Source organism: Neovison vison, chromosome 4 (assembly GCF_020171115.1).
Source record: "Neovison vison isolate M4711 chromosome 4, ASM_NN_V1, whole genome shotgun sequence".
In the NCBI taxonomy this organism is placed as follows: Eukaryota; Metazoa; Chordata; class Mammalia; order Carnivora; family Mustelidae; genus Neogale; species Neogale vison.
The window spans coordinates 212648503-212667646 of NC_058094.1; the positions used below are offsets into that span (position 1 = coordinate 212648503).

General features: G+C 41.1%; 1 protein-coding gene and 1 pseudogene across 1 annotated transcript in view; one reads left to right on the forward strand and one right to left on the reverse strand.

The window, feature by feature from the left end:
- Positions 1-19144, forward strand: part of EXOC4 (exocyst complex component 4) — a 724031-nt gene that overhangs the window by 622286 nt on the left and 82601 nt on the right. The window lies entirely within an intron of this gene.
- On the reverse strand, positions 10792-11702 carry LOC122905084 (annotated as a pseudogene).

The following is a 19144-nucleotide window of genomic DNA, read 5'->3' on the forward strand; positions in this document are numbered from 1 at the left end:
GGACGGTGACAAAATCTAGACTAAAATCTGACTGTTTGTCAGAGTGTAGACTCTCACAGTGTCTAGAAAAACAACCTCCTCACCTGTTTCTGGTGTGGCTTAGAACACTGAACCGGCGTGCCTCTGTTTGCCCCAAGGGTAAGCTCTTCTTCAGCTGTCTCCCCAAATTACAGCAAGATGATTGTGATGCCGCATTCGTGTGAGCTTTGAAAGGGGGCATGGGTTGGAGGGCCTGGGTGGCTCAGTAGTTTGACCATCCGACTCTTGATCTCGTCTCAGGTCTTGATCTCAGGGTCGTGAGTTCAAGCCCCACATTGGGGTCCATGCTGGGTATAGAGCCTACTTAAATTTTAAAAGAATAAGAAATAAATAAATAGATTTTTAAAAGGGGGTAAGTGATCTTGACATTCCACCCATTTTAAGAAGCTAAAGCTTAAAAGCTGTTCCCCTCCCCACCTCCATCCACAATGAGGATCTAATTTGGAACCAAATTTTGTAGTCCTGTATTTAGGGAAAGGTTCTCGTTTACTTTATTGTCCTAAATTCAATACTACAAGTGTATATCCAGTATTATTAAATCATACAATAAAAATGTAAAAGACCTCCTCCTTCATAGGAGATATGATATGGTGATAGATAGGATATACTTGATATGGTGTAGGATTCCAAGGCGGAGTATTGTTTACTAACAGCAGTTAATTCTGTGCACTATCATCTTGGAGCTCTGGTCATTGAATCCTGGGTGGATTTGACTCTTCAACTAACAGCTTAATCCCATTTTTATGAAAAGAAGAATAATGAGGACTTTACTGTACAACTGATGAAAAACCTAGTTGTCTTCCTAGAAACTAAGAATATCTGATCAGATTCTTCAAGGAAGCAAAAATCCTGTAAATGTCAGAAAGATGTCACATGCTGGAAAACCCCTTTGGTCAAATTCATCTAAAGAAGGTACTATTTGTAGGTGACTTTTCAGCAAGTCTGTCAAAAGCTTCTTGCTACAGATAAAAATTCAATAACCTTTCACTGTGGATAGGCCACAATTATCACTCATTTAAAAACAGTCCCTCTAATAGAGTATTTTATCATTCTGGACAGTCTCTGCATTGTTCATTATTTAGTGTTTGCTAAGCTGATGGTACTTCCACAGCACTTTTCTTATCTCTACTTCTTCAGAATTGGATTTTATATTTCCGAACCAGTCAGATATGACAAGTCATTTTCTTCCCTCTTGTCTTTTTAAAAAACGCAAACTTGATTTCTTTCTTTTTTTTTTTTTTTCCTGGACAATCACCACTTACAGATTAAAGTTATTGGAAATGTCTGTATTAACTAGCATTGGGACATGTCGTGGAGGACTGTGCATTTTAATTGCAATTGAGGGTTTCCTCTTTTTTTATTCTTTTTATTTTCCAATATGTGTGTATTCTGTATCTCTTCGGAACCTCATTCTCCTAAAACACACAGCGTATGGCAAAGATGAGGTATTATGAAGCTCGATGTTGTTAAAAGACAAGCCAAGGTATTATCAGAATTATTATATTATAGAACCTCAGTAAAGGTGGTGATAAGCTACTTAAGTGGGTCTCTATATGTAAAGATTGTCTTTATGTGGGTAACTTCCTAAAAGGAAAATGATAAAGTCATTAGCCCAATACCTGGGGGAGAAATGCAAATTCAAACAATATCGCTTTCTCTGTATAGCTCATTATTAAGAATCTTAACATTCTAAGTCTGAAAAAATTCAGTTCTCTGTGGTTCTTAGTGAATTATTTTTAAAAGAAGCATATATTTTCTCTAAGCCTTGGAACTGATCTGTAACATATAGTTTTAGGTGTTTATCTTTTACTCCAGATTCTGTGTTGGACAGTGTCCTGTATTAGGGCTATTTTCTAATTAAACTAACCGCCTTCTTTTTATAGTGAGGACTCTCTGGGAGATTTAGGTGAGGGAGCCTGAACAAAGGATCAGAATATTAAAGTGGTCATGTGTCCTCTTCCTTCGTTGGAAACTCATTGGGTCCAGAGAGGAACTGTCCATTCCTTCCAAGAGAGTCTCTTGCACAGTTTTTAGGGCAATATAGAACTTCACTCAAGACCTGTGATGACAAGACTTTGCCTTTTTTTTTTTTTTTAAGATTTTATTTATTTATTTGACAGAGAAAGAGAGAGCACAAGGAGGGGGAAAGGCTGAGGGAGAAGGAGAAGCAGGCTCCCTGCAGAGCAGAGGAAGCCCCATGTGGGACTCGATCCCAGGACTCTGGGACCATGACCTGAGCCAAAGGCAGTGGCTTAACCAACTGAGCCACCCAGGTGCCCCAAGACTTTGACTTTTTACAGTATAAACTTTTAATCAGGATACTGCAAGCCCACAGAAAATTACCAAAATATTAATTTTAAGATTGATGGAGAATTATTGGAAGCACCAAAACAGAAATAGCATTAGAGTCTCTCTTCATATACGAATTACGTAGGCCATCCTTTAGGGTCAGCTTTATGAAGAAAAATATTTGCTCAAACTTGACTCAAAGAGAGGAGATGTTCAGAACTTCTGTCATGCCTGCTTCTCAAAGAGGGAGCGTGAGGAAAACTCCTCTGTGTTATTTGTTGAAAGGTACCACAGCCCGATTACCACATTTCTCCAGCCAGCAGCCTTGGGGCTTTTCACAGAAATCTTGGAAGTGTGCTAGAGAAACGCCCCCACAAAAGACTATTGCATATGCTGCTGTATCTGCCTCGCTCCAGGAAACAGAGCATGGGTCACTGACGGACAGATGGCGTGCCACACACGCCACCAATGGCCAGAAACTCCACCTACAAATGAGCGGAAGCGGTGCTTCTCTTCAGCACTGTACCCAGATTTTCTCTTCTCTTGACCCAACCCTGCCCATGGAGTTTTGAGGCCATGTTATGCTCCTGCCTTACTCTTGTTCCTCAGCACCAGAATAACTCAACACACAAGGCATGAGCTTGGCCTTGGGCAGGCACTTCTGATGTCATTCCTGGGATTGTCTATATATATTATCAATTCCTCACAGGATCGATCCATTCTTATGCCCAACACCTGACACAATGTCTGGCAAACAGTGACCTCTTGATCAGGGATAGGGTTTTTTATCCTTCTGCTTCTCTTTAAAGCTTGTTTCCCCATTCTTAGTCATCCTGGGGATATTTTATTTCTGAGTCTTCATTTTGCTGCCATATTTGCTCATAATGCTCCTCAGTGTGAAATGCCCACTGTGTCCGGTTTGCTTCTCCCCTTCTCCTGTCCCACCGGTTGTTAACTGAGCCATGCTGCCTGGGTTTCATTTCACTGTCGTGGGACCTTTGGTGGGTCGCATTTTGAAACTAGACCTTGAGCCCTCACATTTCACAGCCTCCCAAAAGCCATGTGGCTGTGGACCTCAGACCTAGGGTCAGGGGGTGTTCATTCAGGGTCACAGTGAGCAAAACTTCAGGTTAAACCTCCACTCTCATTAAGTGACTTTCTCTGTAAATGTGCACATGAGTGTGTCAGGGAACATAGAAATGAAGAGGCTGCTGCCTGGTGGTTTTAGAAAAAAACTGTAACAAAAATGACAGGCCATCTAAGCCCAGAGCCCTTTTGGAGCTCCCATCTGTGTTCATCTGCATTCTCTCTCTCGTTAGGAATTAAAACATACAACAGGTCTCATTGAGTTGATTATGCATATTAATTTTTTTCCAGTTAGATGTCTTACAAATTGTCTTATTTTTTAAGAGCAGAATACCTACTATTCAATGTCTGGGTGGCCCTGAATATCCCTAGGACAGTAAGGATACCAACACTTCTTTAATACCATATAGAGAGGAATTTTAAAAATAAATAAATATCTATATGCATTAATTTAAAACATCTACCATAACTTTAAAGTACTTGATTTTTATTAACTGTAGTCGTCAGGCTTCAATAAAATCCTGATGGCAAAGGATAAGTTTAATCTCAGAAACTTATGATGTACTATATGCTGGCTAACTGAACATAATAAAAAAAATGAAAAAAAAATACAAGAGTGTAAAGAGTGCAAGCCAGCCTGGTCTTTTGATTAGGAAGTTAAGATCCTTAAGTGCTAATATGGTATTTTCTTCATCCACTGTTGGGTTAATTGATTATTTCTAGATTTTCTTTGTACACCAGTCTTTTACCAAGGATCACTTAAGGTTTCACATACACCATGAAACAACAAAAAGGCTTCATTATCACAGAGCTTCTTTTCGTTTCAGCAGAGCTATTTGAAACATCTAAACGGTTGAAAAATGCATCCCAGTAATATACTGAGAAACAAGAATAGTGAAAATAGCTATTTAGCTTGAATTCATTAGGGGTCAATTACCCATGTTGCCATTCACTTAATTTCCTACTTTCCACACTGAATTAGTTATGTGAATTAGTTAAGAACCCAGCCACCACTGCCAAGTCAGCTCGTGCTAAGACTGCTTTCCCTCATCAATGCTCCGCTTCAGCGGGGATTGTAAACCAAAGCACCGAGTAGAAACCACAGCCAACCTGGTGTACTGTACAGGGCCCAGTGAGTTCTTCGTGCTGATACAGACATTGACGAGGCCAGTGTAATTATCAGTATCAGTAATAGAACCACTTCAGGCATAGCTCTTTGAACATAGCGGGCACTCAGTAAATATTTCATCAAATTAAGCTAAATTAACAAAGCGCTTGCAGTGAGAGCCTAAAATCTGCTACCTTTCTCTTTGCTGAACCGCCTGGTAAATCTTTGTCTATGGATGAGCCAGCCCTTTTCCTTACATCTGCAGGTACGCCCATTCCCTTTCTTGCTTCCTCTCATTTCAGACACTGATAATAACAATTATCTTACAGGCATAGGAAGGTTCCCTTCAAGTCCTCTATTTAACTCCATTAAGAATTTCTCCTAAGATTAAACAGTACAATTACCTTTGGATTTTCACAGTATTTTTAGCCTCTAATGTCCTTATTTAAAGCAATGTATTTAATTACATACCTATTTTATCCCTTGCTAAATGTGGATTTTACTTACTGAAAATGTTCCTTCTGACCTTCTCCTTTGACTGGTCTTCCCCTTCCTTAATCTCTTCTTCAGCACCTGTTTTGGCACAATGATGAATGTGTTGCCATCCAGAAGTTCTTTTTTAAAACTCTGAATGCATTTCCCCCGTAGAAACATTGTTATTTCTGGTTACGGGATATGCAACATGATTTCTAATTTCTATGAGTTTCAATAATCCCATCTCTAAATTAGGTATAATAATAATGCCTATTTTTGATAGTTGCTATGAAGATCTGCTGCGTCTCTTCCTAAATATTTCGACATCTGTCATTTCTTCTTCATCACTCCTGCCACTGCCCTAATTGACACCTCCTTTGTTTCTCACCCAGATCCTCTCAGTAGCCTGCTTCCATTCTTCCCCTCCTGAGATACAACTGCTATTCCGAAGTGATCTGTCTGAAGGCATACAACTTGCTACAGTGGCTTCTCATCACATCCTGTGGGCAAGGTCCAAGATCCTTAACATGACCTAGAATGTTCTTCACACTCTGTATCTCAGTTTTTATGAGCACCAGACTGCCCTTAGTTTCCCTGCAGTGTCTCAGCCCCTTATCTTTATTCAGGCTGTCTCCTCTGAACTTAATGCCCATTCTCCTACCTTTTCCCATTTTCCTTCACCCATTTGTCCTTTAAAATTCAGCTTAAGGGGCGCCTGGGTGGCTCAGTGGGTTAAGCCACTGCCTTCGGCTCGGGTCATGATCCCAGGGTCCTGGGATCGAGCCCCGCATCGGGCTCTCTGCTCAGCAGGGAGCTTGCTTCCCTTCCTCTCCCTTTGCCTGCCTCTCTGCCTACTTCTGATCTCTGTCTGTCAAATAAATAAATAAAATCTTTTAAAAAAAATAAAATAAAATTCAGTTTAAGCATCACCACTTCCAACAAACTTTTGTGGGCCTCTTCAGACTGAATTAAGTAACTTTCATCTGAGCTCTGTCATACCCAAGAGCTATCTCTAGCATCTTATTACACACTGTATTGTACCATTTGTCTGTTTCTATATCTGCCTTACCAACCAGACTGTAAGCATTTGGAAAATATGGACTTGGTTCCTTTCCTGTTTATCCCAACAGTACACAGAAGGGGGTGGGAAAAATGTGGATTGTTTCAATTAAAACAAATGGACCAAAAAACTGACCTTAACCTCCATTAATATTGTTTTCCTGGTAGGGAAGTATATATTTCTTTTTTTTAAAATTTTTTCAATTTATTTATTTTCAGAAAAACAGTATTCATTATTTTTTCACCACACCCAGTGCTCCATGCAATCCGTGCCCTCTATAATACCCACCACCTGGTACCCCAACCTCCCACGCCCCCGCCACTTCAAACCCCTCAGATTGTTTTTCAGAGTCCATAGTCTCTCATGATTTAGATATATTTCTATCTGAATGACTTCAAGAACACAATCGCCTATGCAACAGTGTCAGAGAGAACTCTCTTCCCCAACTAACTACCCCTATACTACCATTTACTTACCATGAAAGTACATTTAAGATAATGTGATATGGACTGTATTTAACGCTATGTATAGACATGAATAGCCTCTCTCACCAGGGCAATATTATGGTATAGACCCAGTAAGCATTTGTGAAATCCAGTGAAGAAAACCTGTCTGGAGTTGGGCTAAAGGAGATGCTATAGACCAAGTCAGAATCTTCCTCGAGAAAACAATTTTAGAGGCACCTGGGTGGCTCAGTGAGTTAAAGCCTCTGCCTTTGGCTCAAGTCATGATCTCAGGGTCCTGGGATTGAGCCCCACATTGGCCTCTCTGCTCAGCAGAGAGCCTGCTTCCTCCTCTCTCTCTCTCTCTGCCTGCCTCTCTGCCTGCTTGTGATCTCTGTCAAATAAATAAATAAAATCTTTAAAAAATAATAAAATTTAAAAATTAACAAAAAACAATTCTAGGTTTATTCCAGTTGACTAATAAATTGTTGATTTATGCCCCCCAATTTTTTTTGCCATAGAGTCGTGGTTTTTAGACAGCTGGGAAGGGTCCTGAGAAAGCAGAGTTCTAGGTTTCCCACCTTCTGTTCTAACCAGAGCACCTTCTAAACTTGATGCTGTAATTGGAGATTAGTGTTGAACTCAACTCATAGACTTAGCTGTGAATCGTTCATGTCCACAGAGTCAGAGGCTGTGTAGAATCAATAAAAGCTGCCATCTCTATCTTTGATGTTGTTCCAGCAGATTTCTTCTCAAGTCATTGAGATAGGAATGAAATCAGTGATTAATTGTGATGCCTGAAGCCTGCCTGTTTCTTACATAAAATATCGCTTTGATACACCCAGGCATGCAGTTTTCTGAGGAAGACGCTGGCATAGAATTTTAGAATGTAGGAGGATGGACATTCAGCACGTTTGATGGATCTATAGATTGGAGGAAGTGGAAGAAGGCCATTCTGATTAAAATACACCCCAGGTCCAACCACATCGTAATATAATTATAAAGTTAATAATTGTCACTTAGCATGAACCTAAATAATTGTTTTAAAAAAAAGTGATGGAATGAACATACACATTTATCTATCCTTTCTCCATTAATCCCACTGAAGGCAGAGGGGAATTTTTTAAAGGTTTGAGTCCACAGGAACAAAGACAACATAAGAGAAAAGCCAAGAAAGCTAATTTCTGAACCAGTAGTGAGTTATAGAACTTATGTTTAAAAAATTTTAAAAATGACATGGCTAACTACCTCTGAAAGAAGGAACGAAGATGGGGCTGAAAACAGGACGACTAGTTGAAAGTTGTTTGTGAGACATTCACTCTCAGAATCCTTCCCCTCTCTCACATAGCTATGGCACTGCTCCTGTCAAGTCAAAACAGAACACCAGAGGTTTGTTTCCTAAAAATAGTAAAGTAGAGATTCCTTGGGGCTGTGGGATATATATCATAGTTGAGTGTGAGGCTACCCTCCTGAAATTGGGGTGGCTAATTCACGGTTCACATCAATGGCTCTTGAGACCTGCCTTCTTTCTCCGATTTGCTGGCAGCCAGGTATATAACGTTAGACAGGAGACTAGAAAGTCTGAAGACTCTGAGCAGCCCAAGAAAAGAAAAACAAAAACAAAGCCCAAAGACACGGATATCTATAGTTCCCCAATGAAGGAAACCAATCAGATCACCCACCGGATCCACAAGCGCCATCTCCACAGACACAAAACTTCAGTGAATCCTTCTGAACTGTGATCAGAGAGCCAGTGACAGGAGACATTTGAGGAAACCAAATATGAAACACAGAGACCAAAATAAACAGAAAACATAACTCAGACAAAACAAAGATTATCCGGGGGAGAAAGCACTTACAGTTTGTATCCCGGAAGAAGAAGAAGGTTATAGTTAAGAAGAAGGAAGTTATAGAAAAAGGAGGAGAAGGGCGCCTGGGTGGCTCAGTGGGTTAAGCCGCTGCCTTCGGCTCAGGTCATGATCTCGGGGTCCTGGGATCGAGGCCCGCATCGGGCTCTCTGCTCAGCAGGGAGCCTGCTTCCCTCTCTCTCTCTCTGCCTGCCTCTCCATCTACTTGTGATTTCTCTCTGTCAAATAAATAAATAAAATCTAAAAAAAAAAAAAAAAGAAAAGAAAAAGGAGGAGAAGACAGTGCATCCAAAACAAAAATAGAATGCTATATGAAAGGAACATTCAGAGAACAGAGAAGAACTCATGGACAGAAAAATAAGTGAAAATTATAGCCCCTAACCAAAGAAAAAGTTAGAAGATAGAGTTGAAGAAATATTTAAAAAAAAAAAAAAGGACAACATAAAGACAAATAACAACTAGGCAGAAATAAAAAGGACCCAAAGAGCAGTCCAGTATCCAAAAATTGAATAATAGGGCCACAGAGAGAGGAGAGAAATAAAGAGAAACATCAAAGAAAAATGAAGAAAACCACCCAAAGCAAAAAACATTGATTTTCAAATTGGGCGAGACCAGAGTCTCTTAAGGGATGAAAATGGAGCTAGGTTCCTCCTAACGAAGCAGTCATCACAAAATTGCAGAACCCTCAGAATAAAGAGAAAGTCCTATACTGTACAGGGGAAAATAGGGGTTGAGGCAGTGATTTATAGAAAAAAAATCAAGAAACAAAAGCAATGACTCCTCAGAAGTAGCATGGGAAGCTAGAAGACAATAGAAAAAATACCTTTTAGGTTCTAAGAAAAACTGTTTCCAACCTAGACTCCTATACCTAACCAAAAGCGTTAGCTCAATGTGAGGGAAGAACAAAAACATGTCAAACATATGTAAGATCTCAAAAAACATATTTTCCATTCAGCCTTCTTCAGAATCTACCAAACTTGAAGAGTTTATATAAAAATAGGAAGGCATGGTGAGAGGGAACAGAGATCGGAGATCATTAACACAGAGAAAGAACCCCAACATGGTCATGACGGGAGATGCCAAAAGGGCAGCTATGCAGCAGGCATAGGGAGAAACTGGCCCAGGGATGAGGCATTGAGAAGGTCTGAGGAGACATCTGTTCAGAATACCCAGTGTGTTTGGATTCAGGGAGAGAAGAAATTGTTTGATCAGAGAAGTGTTAGTGGTTGAATGATCCCTGAGCACATAAGAAACTAACGAAATGAATAAGTAGCAAGGACATTATTAGCATCAGAGGAAACAAGCCTGTGGTCCCAGGTTGGGGTGGGGTGGGGAACTAGGGATTACTACACAGCCTTAGATGTTGGGGCACTTAGTAAGAATAATGCCAGTGCAGCATAGGATCTCGCCAAAGTTAAGATGCAACAGTAGCAAGAAAGCAGTGAGAAGAGCGCATATGTGGAGGGAGCTAAGTCCTCATCTTGCTAGTGGGAGGGCAGCAGACACCAAGAAGTGGGAAATCAAGGAGCAAAGTGGACAAGTTCCTGAACTATAGAAGGCTGAGAACTGGAAATCAACTAAAACAGTAGAAAGTGGTTGCCTCCTGAAAAATCTTCTAAAAATGACTCTTTACGGGCATCTGTAGCTTTGATTACATTTAAAAAGTAAACTAAAAAGTGATTACACTAGTAGAAGTCCTCCTTGGTTCTTCACTTTTAGGTTTATGATCAGTTGTAAGGACTACTATACAATCCTGCATGCAAATGTTAGGCAGACCAGTCAAGGAAGAGCCCATGGTCCATAAAGTTCCAGTCTTCCTGACATCCAGGAACTGGAGAAAAACAGACTTTCCAAATGTCTGTTGGAATCTGGATTTCAGTTTCTCCTGTGAAACTGATGACAAGAGTAACTGTAGTCTGCCATCATTCCTAGTACTGACCACCAAACCCAAATCATAGCAGCATAATTTATTTGCCTATGTTTGGATGAGAAAATAAGAGCTCTCCTATCTAATATTTAATAAGATCTCAGGTGGCCTCCCAATACTCTGCCTTACTTATAAACACACTATCTCAATCAAGATGCTTTCTGGTTTCTTAAGGGCTATCAGAGAGCCACAGCCAAGAGGATCCATACCACAGAGTAGAAGGAACTGGGTTGTGTGTCTCAGCTACTTCCATAATACAGTAGAACCTGGATAATTTACTCAGTTTTAGATATAATGAAATATTAAACCTTTATATTACAAGTGTGTGCATATATTAATACACATAAGAAAAGCTGATAAAATAATTCAAGTGTATTTAATATTTGGATCTACAACATTATACTCCCAGAATTAATAATAGAAACAGTTTACTCTTAAGATAGTTCCTCAAGCTATCTGACTTAGTTTTTGGTTTTTGGTTTTTGGGTTTTTTTGGGTTTTTTTTTTTTGGATCAGTTATTTAATTAGGTTCTTTGTAAGAAATTTAGAACACCAATTTGTGAGGGTAAACTCCATTTGTGAGAGAAAACAGAGCAGAGGTAGCCCTGAAGCTGAGGAACAGCCTTGATTTTTGGCAGAATTTGTGAGTCCCCAGCTTTCTGATCAACCTTGCACTGCTCTGTAATCTTGTATTTCTGTTTTTGGTGTTGGAGATCTCACCCTCCTGGTGTCTGGGCTTACGTAACTTCTTCTTCTTGAAATAAGCATTAGTGAGATGTTTGGGGATTTTCACGCTGCTGATACCAATTTTGGTAGAAGTGGCAATGACGAATTTTTGGTGTGTTCTATGCAGAGGAACTCGATTGAGGGATAGTGGTCCAGTTACAAGTAGCAAGCCACTGCTCAGCTGCTTCAGGAAAACTACCCTCTTGCCTCTGTGGCGCCCAGTGAGGATGATCAAAATGGTCCCAGGGGTGATGCTAGCTCCCCGTTTTCTCACAGGCTGACTGAAAGGTTTTTTGCCGTGGCTCAACAGCTTTCGAGGCACGTCTTCAGGAGGATCATACCTCGGCATTTTGTGAAGTTTAACCACTCGGGTACCACCGTTCTTGTCACCACCAACTGGTTTTGTGACAGTAGCAAGAACCTTCTCCTTCTTTTTCTTTTCAACCCTGGATTTAGCTGACAAATACTTCCTCTTGTACATGGCCTTTCTGGAATACATAGCCGATCGGGAGTATCTGCCAATTCCTCTGACTAGGACAGGGTTTCGGCTGCAGTGGGGCTTCCCCTTCTTCGGGGTTTTAGCCTTCTGGTTACCCTTCTTAGCCTTGCCACCACCATCAGCCTTCTTGGCTTCGGGTTTCTTCTCCTTAGTATCCGGCTTCTCAGCTTTTTCGCCTGCCATCTTGCAAGACGGGAAAGAGCTATCTGACATAGTTTTTGAGGCAAATCCCCCTAAGAGCATAATAATACACCAGAATATTTAACTTGCATTAAATTTCTACCAGCAGATTAACTAGAAAGTCAGATACTATGCTATTCCAATATTCTGGCCATTAACAGACAAATGTTTACAGATATATGATCTTATATCTTGGAACCTACTTCTTAACGATCAAAACATAAAGCTATCAGCAAAACGTTTTACTTATGACAGAACGTCCAAGACTGACAAGACCTTAGTCCACTAGGCAGTACCAATGATGAACACTGCCACTTACCAAGAACTTACTGTGCACCTGACACTACACTAGGAGTTTTAGAACATTATCTCTAATTATTACAGTGCTCTCAAGGTAACTTGGTAGGCAGGATGTAGACCCCAAAGATGTTGACATCTTCATCCCCAGGACCTGCAAGTATGTTCAGCAAAGGGGAGTTAAAATGGCTGCTCAGCTCAATTTGTGGTAGAGAAATTATCCTGCATAATCCAGGTGGGCCCAGTGTCACTACAAAGGTCCTTACAAGTGAAGGGGAGACAGACAAGACGTCAGAGCAAGGCCCTGTGAGGACTCGCCCTTCCATTGCTGGCTCTAAAGATGAAGGAAGGGGCCTCAAGCCACAGAATATGGACAGCCTCCAGCAGCGAGCGATGACCCAGAAGTGAATTCCCCCACAGCCTCTGTTGCCTCGGTTCAGCGCAGGGAGATCCGTGTCAGACTTCTAATCTCCAGAGCTATACGATGCGAAGTGTGTGTTGTTTTAAGCTGCTGTATCTGTAGTAATGTGTCAAAGCAGCGACAGGAAACTAATACAATAAGCATCATCATCTCAATTTTTAGTTGACAAAAGTGAGGTTCAAAAGATGGAGTAACTTCCATGAAATCACGCAGGTGGCGAAGCCAGGACTAGGACTTAGGCCGGTGTGAGTCCCAGACCTGACTCTCACCGGCAGCATCAGCTGGCACGGATTCCACACGGGCCAGGTGGGACGCAGTTTATGGACAGGAAAACCGAGCGCCATACGTCTGACTGTCCCAAGGTCACACATGGACGGGGTGCCACAGCCAAGTCCAGAGTCCAGGTTCCATCCTGACCTCTCTCGGGGCTCTGTCGTGAAGACCGTACTTTCTGTAGACATACAGGTCAAACAGCCGCATGGAGCAGAGATACTAAATAATCACGCTAAAGGGAAAGGGAAGCATTTGCTGTCTACCTCCTGTTAGGGTAGTTGGGTTTCCTGAAAACTGACACCGACCAGAAATCATTTCTGTCACATGGAATTGTGCGGCTCCCAGGTAGCTGTCCCGTCTCTTTTTCAATGTTTAGGCCCATTAACATATCTTTCACCTTAGAGAAAGCTTCTCCTTAGGCGAAATGAGTTAAGAGCTTATCACCGAGGCTACACAGCTCTAGCTGGGGCAGAGATGCCCTGCCCTTGACCCTGGCATTCCCAGGGGCAGACTCACCGCAGCAATGATCCAAGATATTTAAGGGGCTGTGCTCTTATTTTCCGTCACTTTCATACACAATCTAAATCTTACCACACAAACAACACTTACCATGCAAGTCAAACAGATTTAAATTTAAGCAAAATTGAGTGTTACCACATGTGCTGATGCCAGATCTATATAATTCTTCTGAGGTTTCTGGAAACATGAACCAAGCCATTTATGCTTCATAGGAACAGATTATATCATTTGAAATCCTCAATAAAAATGCAGTCTCATATTCTGCAGATGGGTGTCATTTAATTAAAATATGTATTTAAAATGCAAAGGGCTACATTAATTCTTCACTGTGGCTGAGATTTTAATTGCACTTGAGTTAGGAAATTCTGAGTTAATGTTCCCCTGGCATCTCTCATCCAGCCTCTTAGAACAGATGTATTGTGATCTGAGGAGGATTTCAATATGTTTTCACATGCTGGCCATGTAGGGATGGCTCCGAGATACTGGGGTGGCAGGCAGTAGCAAAACAAGGAGCCGGCTCTCAGGGGAAGGCGCTTAGCACCCTGTGGCCCCATCTAGTCACCCCCTGAAATTATACTTACTCCATCAGCCCAGAAAGGCTGGGATGGGGCTCCCATTTTTTGTAGGGGACTGACTGCCCTATTGGAAGTGCTCAGCACTTTGAAAAGCTCAGAATTTTTTTTTAAACCAACTCTGTGAATGCCTTTTCATTTTAAAGGATATTTTAGCATATACTCTAAGTGTTTTATAAATGCTAACTGAGCAACAAGAAAAACCATCAGCCTCACTTAAGTACTGTTGTGATATGATGATAAACTACGAAATACGCTCCACAGGAGAAGACGAAATTGTGAGCTTTTAGGAACTTCTTTTCAGACTAGAGACAGTCCAGGGGCCAAAGGAATGCCAGAGCTCAGGAGGGTTGTCTGACAAGTAAGGCAAGGGGGGGAAAAAGGGACAAATAATAAATGTTGTGGGTCCCATACCGTGGGATGACTTTTGTCAAGGATTTGAAGAAAGGACTGGTTTTATGCTTAAATATTAAAGAGGAATCCGTGATCCTAAAGCATCAAAAAAGAAAGAGATGAGAACTCCCATGAAGGGAAGGAGGAGGATGAAATGAAACCAAACAAGGAAGATTATGTATCCTTTCATTCATTCTCTCACTTCCCTCATTCCCTGCTCTGTGCCCAGGGCTGGGTTAGGCAAGTCAGTTCAGTGGTGAATGGAAGATACAAGGCCCAGGTCATCTGGGGCCTTATAGCCTAGTGGGGCCATTATCTACATCGGACATGAATACAGATGCCTTGTCAAGTCAGTGCAGCAATTTCTGCTTTAACACAGTTATCCAGGAAATACTGAAGATTATGGAGAAAAGAACAAAGCCGTAGGTTCGACTTGAAGGGATGAGTGTTAAGAATGTTAGTTTAGAAATAGCGGTATATATTTCGGGAGGTTTTTATTATGTATGTAATATATCTTTTTAATTAAAATCTGCAAGACTAATATAAGGTAATATATGAGAAGCAACTTCAAGTTCTTAAGAAAACAAGCAGTATATAAATCTCCGAGAAGAAAATAAATCCAAAGCCCTCCTTAGAAAATCAGCAAAGGAACCAGTCATGGAATTCAGACCTCTTGGCTCCTCACCTACTTGTTTATGTCAGTATGCAAACTCCCTGAAATTAACTTTTTATATTAAAAAGGAAGCCAACAAAGTTGAAGAAACAACTCTTATTTTTTTTGTCTCAGGCTCTACTCAGTTTGTTGTATGAGTACAGGCTTCACTGGGTCAGGATTGTCACACAGGGTGCACCCCCCCCCCAACCAGGAGGTTCCAGGGGCCTTCCCCAGACCATTCTCCTTTAAGAAATGTACCCAACTTTTGTAGCAACATGGACGGGACTGGAAGAGATTATGCTGAGTGAAATAAGTCAAGCAGAGAGAGTCAATTATCATGTGGTTTCACTTATTTGTGGAGCATAACAAATAGCATGGAGGACAAGGGGCGTTAGAGAGGAGTAGGGAATTTGGGTAAATTGGAAGGGGAGGTGAACCATGAGAGACTATGGACTCTGAAAAACAGTCTGAGGGGTTTGAAGTGGCGGGGGGGTGGGAGGTTGGGGTACCAGGTGGTGGGTATTATAGAGGGCACGGCTTGCATGGAGCACTGGGTGTGGTGAAAAAATAATGAATACTGTTTTTCTGAAAATAAATAAATTGGAAAAAAAAAAAAAGAAATGTCTTCTAGTTGAAAAACTCACAGAGAGGCTGGTTAAAGGCTGAAAAGAGAACCTCAGCCCTCACCGCAGAGTCCTTCATGAGCTATAGCGGTTTTAAACCCAGGAAAATGAAATACGATTATGTGTCTCAGAGTCCCCAGCCTGACTTTCTAATTCTGCGGGGGTAGATAAGGTTCACAGGGCCTTGGTGAATGGAGGAAACCTAATCATCAGGCTTAATGTGCAAGACTTGACTAGTAAGAGATTGATTTCGCTTTATTGTTATGGGAGACTAATAGGGCTTCAGAGGTGTTGGTTTTCTTAAATATTCCCAGCTTATATGTGGGCTTTTAGAGAAATCGGAGTGATCTATTTATCTATAAAATCTTATGGAAGACCATTTAGCCTCTTTCTTCTTTCATCTTTATAGGGAAGGATAGAAGGTTGGTTGAAAGAGGCAGATTTTCTTCAAGCAGGATGTGTGTAGAAACTAATTGAAAACAAACTTCTTTTAAAGGAGTTATTGCCTCCTTAAAAGTGCTGATTTCCATGTGAAATTTATGCCTTCCTGTAGAGGCAGAGAGGAGTACCCCAGGCAGTTCTAAGGAGCCGACTCATTACTGGTTAGTGTACACACTCCACAAAGGACATTAATTCACAAAATGAAAAACTAATAGAGTGTTTAGCTGGCTCTTTATCACCAATGGTAGTCTGTGCTGTCTTCATTGTTAGTGTTTACTGAGCTGATGGGGGCAGCGTAGTCAGGCCTGCTTATCAAAGCTCATCTCGGATGAGTTGCCATCCCTTTCTGCGCTCTGTCGGACATCCCTCCCCTCTTCCCTGAATTGAGCGCTCCGGGGTTACCCAAGAAGTCATTCCATCCATTTTGTATTTATTTCCCGTCCCCAACTTCCCTGTCACATCCCCGGCAGAAACACTCTCTCACTATACATCTGTGATTCCTACTCTACTCATTTTTTGGTCAATCCCCACAGCCCCAGTCCTAACTTATCTAAATAAATAAATAACTTATGAAATAAATAATAATAATCAAGCTAGTGTCTTTATTCCCATTTTACAGATGGAAAAGCTGAAGCATGGAGGTATGATCTAGGCTTAGCCAGTGGCCGAGCTGGGACGTTGTTCTGGGAGCAACATGACTTTTCATGAAACTGAGAAGAAATGTTACTCAGCTTCTCTAGCTTTTTCTTTCTCGTACATTCTTGCAGCACCCCTCACTGTTGACAATTCCTCTGTCCACTCGAACGATGATTTCTACTTTCTCATATGGCAGTTTTCATGTGAGGGGCTTTCATTCTATCTTTCTGAAAATCTGCTTGGGTGATTCTTGGGCATGCATCTAATTTCCTGGATTAGAAAATCCTTTACCTCTCTTCCTTATCGTGTAAGTTGCTTCCTTATCTAATAAAAACACATGTGACATTTTAACAAACTTTGAAATAACCAGAATTGCTTCATCAAGTTCAAAGCATGTTGGAAAGTATACTGTTGTGGGACATGTGGAGGGGGCATTATTTTCATGTCTTTATGTTGAAATAAAGCAACTCAGATGGACCCTGCAAATGCAGAAACAGAGATTTGCATTGTCTGAAGGGATTTTGGGGGGTAATTTTCTGTGTTATGGATTCTCCTAATTGCAGAGAATGAGGAGGTGCTGAGAGTGGTCCTACCTAGAAAAGTCAATTTGACTTTCCTCTGCTTTTGCCTTGTCCTCCGACTGTCCTGTTTTACTGTCTGGCTTGGCCAGCTGCTTTCCTCTCCATTCATCTTCTCCAGTAGACATTCCCTACTGAGGAGACAAAAAGACACATGGTCAATCAGCTGGAGAGCCACACTGGTTAGAGGCATAGAGAGGAATTCATAAATCATGTGTTCTTTTGAATTTATCCGATAGAAATTAAACTACATCAATGCAGCACTGTCTCTTGGGGCCATCAGAGAAGATACTGATTCATTAAATATTTGTGGATCACCTCGGCTTAACAGGTAACACAGTACCAGCTAGATGCTAGCCCTCAGGGCCATGAGTAAACAAGACCCACCTTCTGCCTGCAGGGTTTTTCTAGGTCATGGAAAAGACGGGCATGAAAAGTGATTACACCATACTGTGACTGGGCACCACAACATACAATGGGAACGCATGAAGCATGTTTTAAGGAGAGTATAAGCATCAGAGAAGGCCTTCTGGAGAAGGGGGCAGCTGATGCGGATCTTAAAGAACAAAGATGAATCCACCAGGCAAAGAGAAGATGGAAAGGCATTTTATGGAGGAGAAACCAAAAAGGGGAGAAAAGGCTATGAAGTGAAAGAGAAGAGGATGAGTTCAGGGTCATTCGTGGGTTCATTGGGCCTGGAACATAGGTTCACGGTAGGGGAGCAGCAGGCAATGAAGCTGGAGATGTGGGCAAGGACCAGTTGAGATGTTACTTGAAAGGTAAGGGCAAGCTATCAAAAGATCATTAGACCTAAGAGAACCATGATCAAATGGTATTTTAGAGTAATTTCTTCAGCAGGACTCTAGGAGGATAAATCAGAGAGGAAGAATTCTTGAGGCAAACAGATTAGTTAAAAACCTGCTAGGCTAACAAAGGTGATGAATGGTGGAGGACCACCCAAGATGGAGGCTGTGGGGATGGTTTGGAGATATTAGAGAAGAATGATCAGCGGACTTCCATCACTAATTCAGTCTAGCCAGTGCAGGATATAGACATCAAAAGCCTTTCCAGATTCCTTGTCTGTGCAACTGGTGGACTGTGCCTGTGCCAAGCCCTGGGTGGGGATAAGGAATTAGCTCTGCCAATAGAGCCATATGCTGAAGTGACGCTCACTAAAATGAAACGGTACCTGCACATCACAGATGTGTAGTACAGCTTAGACATAAATATGAGCAAATAAAGGAAGCCATCCAAATTTCATAGTTGAATTAGAACGTGATTGTAAAAAAATCTCCTTAGGAGAGATACTCAACTGACTGAGTCATAGAAATTATTTTTAGTAAAGAGACAATTATTTTAATGGTGTTTGATCTCTAGTACACAAATCTAACCTTAGGTATTAGTCTAGAAGCAGCAAAACAGACTCATTCAAAAGTCATTTGTTTCCTAGCCTGCATTTGTCCCATGTTGGGAGATGGAGTGAACCAGGAATTCTGCTTATGCGTTAGCATATGAAATGATAAACATGTTATGATAATTACAAAATAAATAACCGAGAAGGACTCAGGTGATGCCCACCCTGGAAAGTAAGCATCTGAATGCCCTTAAAGGAATTCAGCTTTGTCGTCGTTCTTGTGAGTGGTTTAATGAAGGAAGAGCAGGATGCTGATAACTAAAATGAAAATATGAGATCTTGAAAAATAAAATACAGGATCCTGTACAAGTTTTATTGAGAATTGACTGTACTACTGATTTTGCTAATTACTTATCAATATCTTTGTTGTATAAACGATTTCACCTAAAATAATGGCAGAATGGAAAATGGGGAACCTTGGTAGCACTGAAGGAAATTAAAACTCTGCAGGCATTCCTATGTTTATTTTGAGTTCTGTAGAAGTGATTGACACTGTTATAAAAGTATACTAGACCACTTCGTGAAATACAGGCTCTGAATGATGCTTTCTTGATAAAATGATGAAAGTGACATGGTGGCAGCCATGATGGGAGGTTTTAAGTCGTTTCCAAAAGTCTAATTCA